The sequence below is a fragment of the Mustela nivalis genome, assembly GCF_964662115.1.
Source record: "Mustela nivalis genome assembly, chromosome: 9".
In the NCBI taxonomy this organism is placed as follows: domain Eukaryota; kingdom Metazoa; phylum Chordata; class Mammalia; order Carnivora; family Mustelidae; genus Mustela; species Mustela nivalis.
In genome coordinates, this window is record NC_139028.1 from 29,590,760 (window position 1) to 29,598,073 (window position 7,314).

Genomic DNA, 7,314 nt, shown 5'->3' on the forward strand with positions numbered 1-7,314 from the left:
TATTGGATAAATGAGGCATAGCCAACTCTTCTTCACCTACGACAACTGCCCCCAAACAGAGGTTGATTCTGTTGTGGTGATGGGACTAGGCAAATGACAGGCAAATCTACTTCTCTGAGGCCATGAATTCCTTGGGCATGTGAATCTTAGCCCTCATCCTCCATAAGCTCACATTGGGGTGAGGCTCCTGAGGCTCCAGACCTACAGCTTGATTTTCCAAACCATGAGTGGGCAGAGTCAATGAGAGGGCCGGGAAGGGATACACACCTGAGTGATCAAGCCCCTTGTTTTCCTGGACTTTAGATCTGACTTGGAATTCAGAGAAGGTCAAGGGCATGGGTCTGCCAACTCACATGCTTATAGAGTCTGTATCATTCAGCATCATGACAGATTATGGGATGGGTCAATTCCTAATCTGTGTGTGTGTGGGGGGGGGAGGGGTACTGATTGCTGGTTTTGGAACCATCCAAGGCCATGGCCTTTTTCCTAGCCTGTGTCTTATAGCCCAGTTCAGCGGAGCCGGGACTTGAAATGATGGACTTTACACTTACACAGGAAGTCAGCCCCATACAGTTAACAAAGAAAAGGGCCTCTCTGTGCTTGTCTTACTGTTCTTATTTTCCCCAAACTATTTCTTTCCTACCAGAGAAAGAGGAAATGAGCAGAGAAGCAATTAATTATAATTATATATGTGTTGGAGTATGGGAGAACTAGTCACAAAGAACTTTCAAGTCCCCAAAATTGTCTAATAAAAACTACCCAACAACGTCATAATTTTTGGAGGAAGTTAAATTTTTATAGAGTTTGGTGATAGGAAAAATTTTTCTAAAAGTGAGTGTTCTTAATCACTACACTGTCACTTTGCAAAGTAACTGTGGAATTAGGAATAATTACACTCTAAAGAAGGAAAATGAAACAATCTGCCTTATGATATTTTAAAATAGAATTATGATTCTGGTTTGTCCCATAAATAAAAAAGAAGCAAAGCATGAACTTGTAGATGAGGTAATAACCCAGGGTCTTAGAAACTTAGGTTTTGTGCTTAAAGTGCTTGATGCTGGGACCTGCCCTGGTGAATTATGGGTAGCTGTGCCACCTAAGATAGCAGGGGGAACTTGGAATGTAGAAACATCAAGGATGGGGTGCTCAATTGGTTAAGCATCTGCCTTCGACTTAGGTCATGATCCCGGGATCCTGGGATCGAGTCCCGCATCAGGCTCCTTGCTCAGCAGGGAGTCCTCTTCTCCCTCTGTCCTTCCCTCCTACTCATGAGTATCATGATTGTGAACTGCATGGTGAATCACCCTCTGTTTGCACACTCTGCTGGTAAAGCTTCTATGTCTCTGCCAAGTAAATCACACTACAACCAATCCTAACCAATCCAGGATAATGAGTATATGAGTCATGGTGCTTCAGAGAAACAGAACCAATAGGATACATGTAGATATATACAAGAGGAAATTTATTGTAGGGATTGGCTCATTGGTTACTAAGGCCAAGAAGTCCCACAATCTACCTTCTGCAAGGCGGAGACCCAAGAGAACTGGTCATGGGATTCAGCCCGAGAGCCGAGGGACCACTGGTGTCATGTCCTCAAGTCCAAAGGCTTGAGAACTGGAGCTGTGATGTCTGAGGGCAGAAGAAGATGGTCATCCCCACAAAAGGAAGGAAAATTTGCCCCTCCTCTGCCTCTTTGTTCTATTTAAACCCTCAAGAGCTTGGATGATGGTCACCCCATCATTGGTGAGGAGGATCTTTCCTCAGTCTACTGATTCAAATGGTAATCTCTTCCAGAAACCCTCAAGAACATACTCAGAAATAATGTTCACCAGCTACCTGGGCATCCTTTAGCCCAGTCACCTGACACATAAAATGATCCATCACAATGAGTTATAGTCAGAACACAGCTGGGTATGATTCTGAGGGCCTCTGTGAATAGACATAAGAAGTTCAATTTGTTTGATATTGTGAAAATGACATAATAAATATGGAGATTATGTCTGAGAGAAAAACACCTATCCCTAATAATTCCCCCTATCATGATGGAGTGAAAACCAGGGCCATTTTGGAGCCTGGATCTGCTCCACTCATCTTATGATAACATATCTAGAAATCTCAAATTTGATGTTGACTCGTGGTAGTAAAAGTGGAGAAGCTTAGAACTGCAATCTGGTCAGCAGAAGACTAAGGGTTAAAAGTCGACTGTTGGCCGATTGAATGAAGACCTGGCAAGAAATTAAAAAAAAAAAGAGACATTAAGGGAATAATAACTGAATAGTAATAATAATACATTATGTCAACAGCAGTGACAAAAGAAACAATGTATTTATAGAGCTAAATAAAAGACAGATCCAGGTCCCACGTTTTGACTCTGAACAACCTTCTCAGTTGGATTTTGCTTCTGTCTAAGGATTATTTTGGAAAGAGCTATTATTATGCGAGATTTATCATACTGCACTAGGGGGAACTCATACTTTCCACAGAGAACAATTATTGAATTCTCACTGGAGGCTCTTAAAGGAGCCAAGACCTGTTCCACGGGTTCAAGTAGAAAAAATGATCCAAGAGAGGACTGGGATCTAGCCCCATCAGAACTAGTGTCATGTGTACTATGGGCCTGTTTCTCTGCTCTGATGCTGCCAGTTCTTTCTCATTAAAAGTGCTCTTCAACCCCCTCATCACAATAAGTGGACAGAAGAGGAATTCACCTTGATGGTGAGTACCCTGCAGAAATCCCTTCAAAGGGTGCCTGTCACCAGAAGGACTCACAGGTTGCAGTAAGTCCCGAAGTATCATTGAAATGGAAACCAAGTCACAACCATGACCTAGGAAGATGAGAGTCTGGCAGAATTCTGGAAGCAGTGGCAGAATTCTGGAAGCAGATTCTTCACTTGAGTAGGTAGGTGCTTCAACAAGTCCGGTTGTACAGCTGTGTTTTGGGGAGGAGGTCATCAGAGGTTTAGAAAAAGAGGTAAGTCATTGTTGATATTAGAAGAGAACTCTGAAAATCTGGTGGAATAGAAATGCAGCATTAGGTGTAAGCAATAACTGTGAAAGTAAACAATGATAAATGCCATATTAAGTCTAAAGTGCTATGTTACCAGATAATAACAAATAACAGAGCTAATAGCCAGCAGTTAATATAGGCCAATTTATTATTTAAAACATTTATTAAGATTTAACAATAGCCACATAATTTTTTGTTCAACTGTTATTAAACCGAAGCCCTGTGTCCATTAATCAACTGGTATTTATCATTCAGATTGTATCTCATTAGATTCAAAGGGGTGTATATATTTTCAAATCAAACTTGGAAATTTAAAATGAACTGTAGCTCATTTGGCCCGAGTGCGGATGTGTAAAGATTATTGTGTCCGCCAGCTGGCTAGTCAGACAGTGGAGTGGACTTGTCTAATTAGGAACAATTGCTGATAAATCAATTCTTTCCTTTTATAGGACAATTAGAACTTGTGTATATGTGTGTGTGTGTTTTAAATTCTAATTTGATTTTTCACATTGTTCTGCAAGCAAGTTAACCATTTGAAGCATTTTTAGATCATGCACATTTTCCATCAGACACAAAAAGGGTCATCACTGTTCTATCAGTCGTGCAAACAATCCAAGATTTAGCTATTCATCTCTTCATATAATTTAGGCATAAATGTCATATCGCTGCTCACATGATGCTCCCATTCTGGCTTACCATACCAGACCCCAAACATGACTGGTAATTATTTGCCTAATATTTTTCGACGTAAATGGTTTCTCTCCTAGAGAGTGTCCTCTTTTTCATCTTTGCCTGTTAACATCCTTCCTAGTCTTGAAGTGCAGCTCAAAGTTGACTTCCCTGATTTCTCTCATTTAGCAGTGATCTAACACTTGAATCTCCACTTTTATCCCTCATTGTGTCTAACACAGTGTTTACCCCAGAGACATTGAAATGATACGTTTTTTTGACTAAATGAGGGAGGGGGGAAAAATACACAAGTTCCCCGAGGACAAAGTGCTCAGCTTTTTCAGCTGTCTTGGAAGAGATCATGGGAGAGAACAAGGGTGCTGAAGGAAAACACAATCCCGCAGGGAGGCCAGGAGAGCTCAGGGGAGGGTGGCTGACTCACGTGGAGAGGGGCGGAGATAACCATCATCTTTCTTCCCCAAGCCTGTGATTTGATTGGCCATAATTGCCAGGAGGGGGTGTTTTTATTTTTTCATTTGCAAACCTTAATCTTCAACAATTAAAGAGGAAAACATCTTCCTCCCACAGCATGGGGCAGCCAGGTCTCCATCTGACGGATGAGATACAAGGTCTTTCTGGGCCCGCACTCTCCCTGGAGAGGGTGCTGCCTGGACAATCTCTGTGTGTGAGATTGCTAGAGATCCAGGTCAGGAGGCCTAAAGAGCCTGCTGCCCCCTGAGCAATTAGACTCCCAACACCACATGCTGCACGCTGGCCAATTAGTCTGCAAGAGAGCAGAGGCCCAGGACTTTAATTGCTCTAAGGGCCTGTTTGTGTACTGTGCGGGGAGCAATTTTAAATATGACTTCAGGTTTGCAGAACCTTGAATTCTACATGAGTGGTGGTTCAGGGACCCTCGAAGTTGTGGGCAGCCTTAAGTGTCAAAGAAAAGGAATGTACACTGGATTTCAGCTCTGTCTCCCGGTCGGTTTCAGCTAGTAATCGCCTTTTGGGGAATCTGAAGTCTGTCATGAACTGGTCTCATACTGTGTTACTGGCTCCTGCCGGTGCAATCTTCTTGGGGGAAAATTTACCTACCTGTCCATTAGCCACTGGCAAATGTTCTCTCATCTCGCACCATGCTGAGAGTAATGGAGGCCAAGCTCAGTCTTGTAAACTCCATATCTACTTCTTGAAGGCTTTTGACTATTAAAAATTGTCACTCAATATGGTGACACATACGGAAGCTGTCAAAGCACTTAGGTTTTATCTCTTAATCTAGTTGTTGCCTCCTTAGTTCAGGACATCCTACTTCCCACTAAGGTCAAGGAGATCACCTTGTCTGGTCTCCCCATATCCTAACTGTCTCCACACGGATCCGGTCTTCACATTTTGTCTCAATTTTCTTCTTGAAGCACACATCTTCTGTTCAATCACCTCCAGTGACTTTTTGCTTTGGTTTCCGTGCTACTCCACAATATGGCGCCACCCAATCTCTCTGACTTTGTTTTCCTTGCATTGCCTGCAAACTTATGAGCTATTCCAGTGGAGCTAATCCTTCGTCCCACACTTTTGGCCTCATTCCTTTCTTCATTTGTGCAAGTCTTGCTACTTGGAATCCTCTTGCTTGTGTCTCACTCACATAACAGCAGGTCCATCCCTTCAGGTCCATCTCAAACCACATCTCCCCTGGAGGACTTCCCAGAACCTGTGGCCATTGTTAGTGATGCCCATGCACCAAGCCAGATGCCCATCATGGTGAAACGTTGTGTCAGGAACAAAGCTTCCAGTGACAGCTTCTTCCAAGGATGCCTCTATAGTATGTTATCTCCCCATATCAGTTTTGTCCAATGCTATTCTAAATCTATGTGACCTTTCTAAAAGTCACAGAGATGCCACAGAAGAAGGATCAGAGGTAGCCAGAGGGGGTTTCATTGCATTTTTGCCTTTCCTTGTTCATTTCACCCCACCACCTTGGTTTTTTTTGTTGTTGTTGTTGCTGTTTTGTTTTGTTTTGTTTTTCTTAAAGAATGGGGTCTACAGACTTGAGACAGAGTCTCTGGACTTTTACTCATATTTTCAGGATGACTTTAATATAAAAAGGGGAGAGATAGAAAGATTGACATCAAGATTGTCGGCTCATAAAACATTTAAGGGAACTTAGAGATTGTCTGGTTCACCCTTCATTTTACTTTATTTTTAAAAATTTTATTTGATTGCTTTTATGCTAAAAGGGATAAGTTTAATCTGGCCATGTTAGAGAACTTCAGGAAATGGGAAAAATAAAAAGAAAATCATTCATCATCTGAATGTCCTCTCATTGCCAACTCTATCAATTGCCATATGCATATTTTACCAGCTTATAATAGTGGTGTACAGAAAAGGTTGTTTCTTTTTCTTTTTCTTTTTAAAACTTAAAAAGACAGATTGAGGTCACTGAGACCCTAGATTCCACTACTAGAAAATATCCACAATTTACAGTATTTGTTTTCGTATTCACCAAGAATAGACATTTCAGTTTCTTTTATTCCTCTCCAGAAGCTTCCTCTACTGTAGTTGGTGAATGGACGCTTTCCAGAATAAGATCGTCTGGCTTTGAACATCCAGCCACCTCTACATAGTGTGACTTTGGGCAAGTTCCTTACACTAATTTAACTCTGTTTCACTTGCACAGTGGGCACACAATAGGGCTGGCAGGAGGATTAAATGATATCACACATGCCAACACATGTCTGCTAGATTCATTCGGTTCCCATGCCCTCTACCTTGCAGCTGGGTTTGGTTAATGTTGGACTGAACAGAGTCCAACTTTGCACTTAGTTGGGAGCTCTGGAAGGTGACGGAGAGAGGGCGGAGAGCTAGTATTAATTCCTTGGGCTTTCTTTCCTGCTGGGTAGTCTACTGGTTGTACTCCTTGATCCCAGATCACTGCTTTCAAGGCAGCAGGCTCTAAAAAGAGTTCTTTCACACCACGGCTCCAATAACTGCTTCTTCCTTTCTTATTCCTTCTGGCCTCAGAGTGATATCAGCTTACCTACTATTAAGCGCCAGGTTACTGTACTATCCCTTGTGGTTCCCCAACACCCACACATTAGAAACAGTCCCTTTGTAAATAAACCCTCCTGGAACTTTCCTATTTTGAGCGTACCATCTGTTTCCTGTTGAGACCCTGACTGATACAACATGTTAGTATGACTTCATCCCCCTTTTAGTGAAAAATGAAATTACAGATTTTAAAAGACAAAATTACAATGGTTTACTTACTTAACTCTTTCATGATTTGGTGGTTAAGTTCCTTAAGGAATACAAAGCTGGGTCTGCAGAAGACAGGGGGCCCACACCCACGAGAGTCGTCATGATGCTTCCTATATTCCAGATCACTGTCTAGTGGTGTTATGCTGTTTCTACCTTCATTGAAAGTCTACAGTGTAGATATTAGTATTCTTTGTATTTGGTAGATGAGAAGATGGAGACCCAGAGAACTTAAGGCAACAAAGAGCAAGACAGACTTCTGGTGCCAAGACCCATGGTTTCAACCACAACACCAGTGGTGCCCAAAGTCGGGTCTTGCCTGGCAACGTCAGCTCCATCTGGGAACTTGTGAGAAATGCAAATTCTTGGGCCCCACTGAAGACTTA

The 7,314-nt window shown here is 42.2% G+C and overlaps 1 long non-coding RNA gene across 1 annotated transcript; it reads right to left on the reverse strand.

Moving 5' to 3' along the window:
• Window positions 1–1,477: 1,477 nt before the first annotated feature.
• Window positions 1,478–7,089, reverse strand: LOC309841462. Its single transcript, XR_014299143.1, has 3 exons — window positions 6,941–7,089; window positions 2,709–3,009; window positions 1,478–1,629 (listed from the first exon to the last, which is right to left on the reverse strand). It is a non-coding gene; the product is annotated as an uncharacterized lncRNA (long non-coding RNA).
• Between the last annotated feature and the right edge of the window lie 225 nt (window positions 7,090–7,314).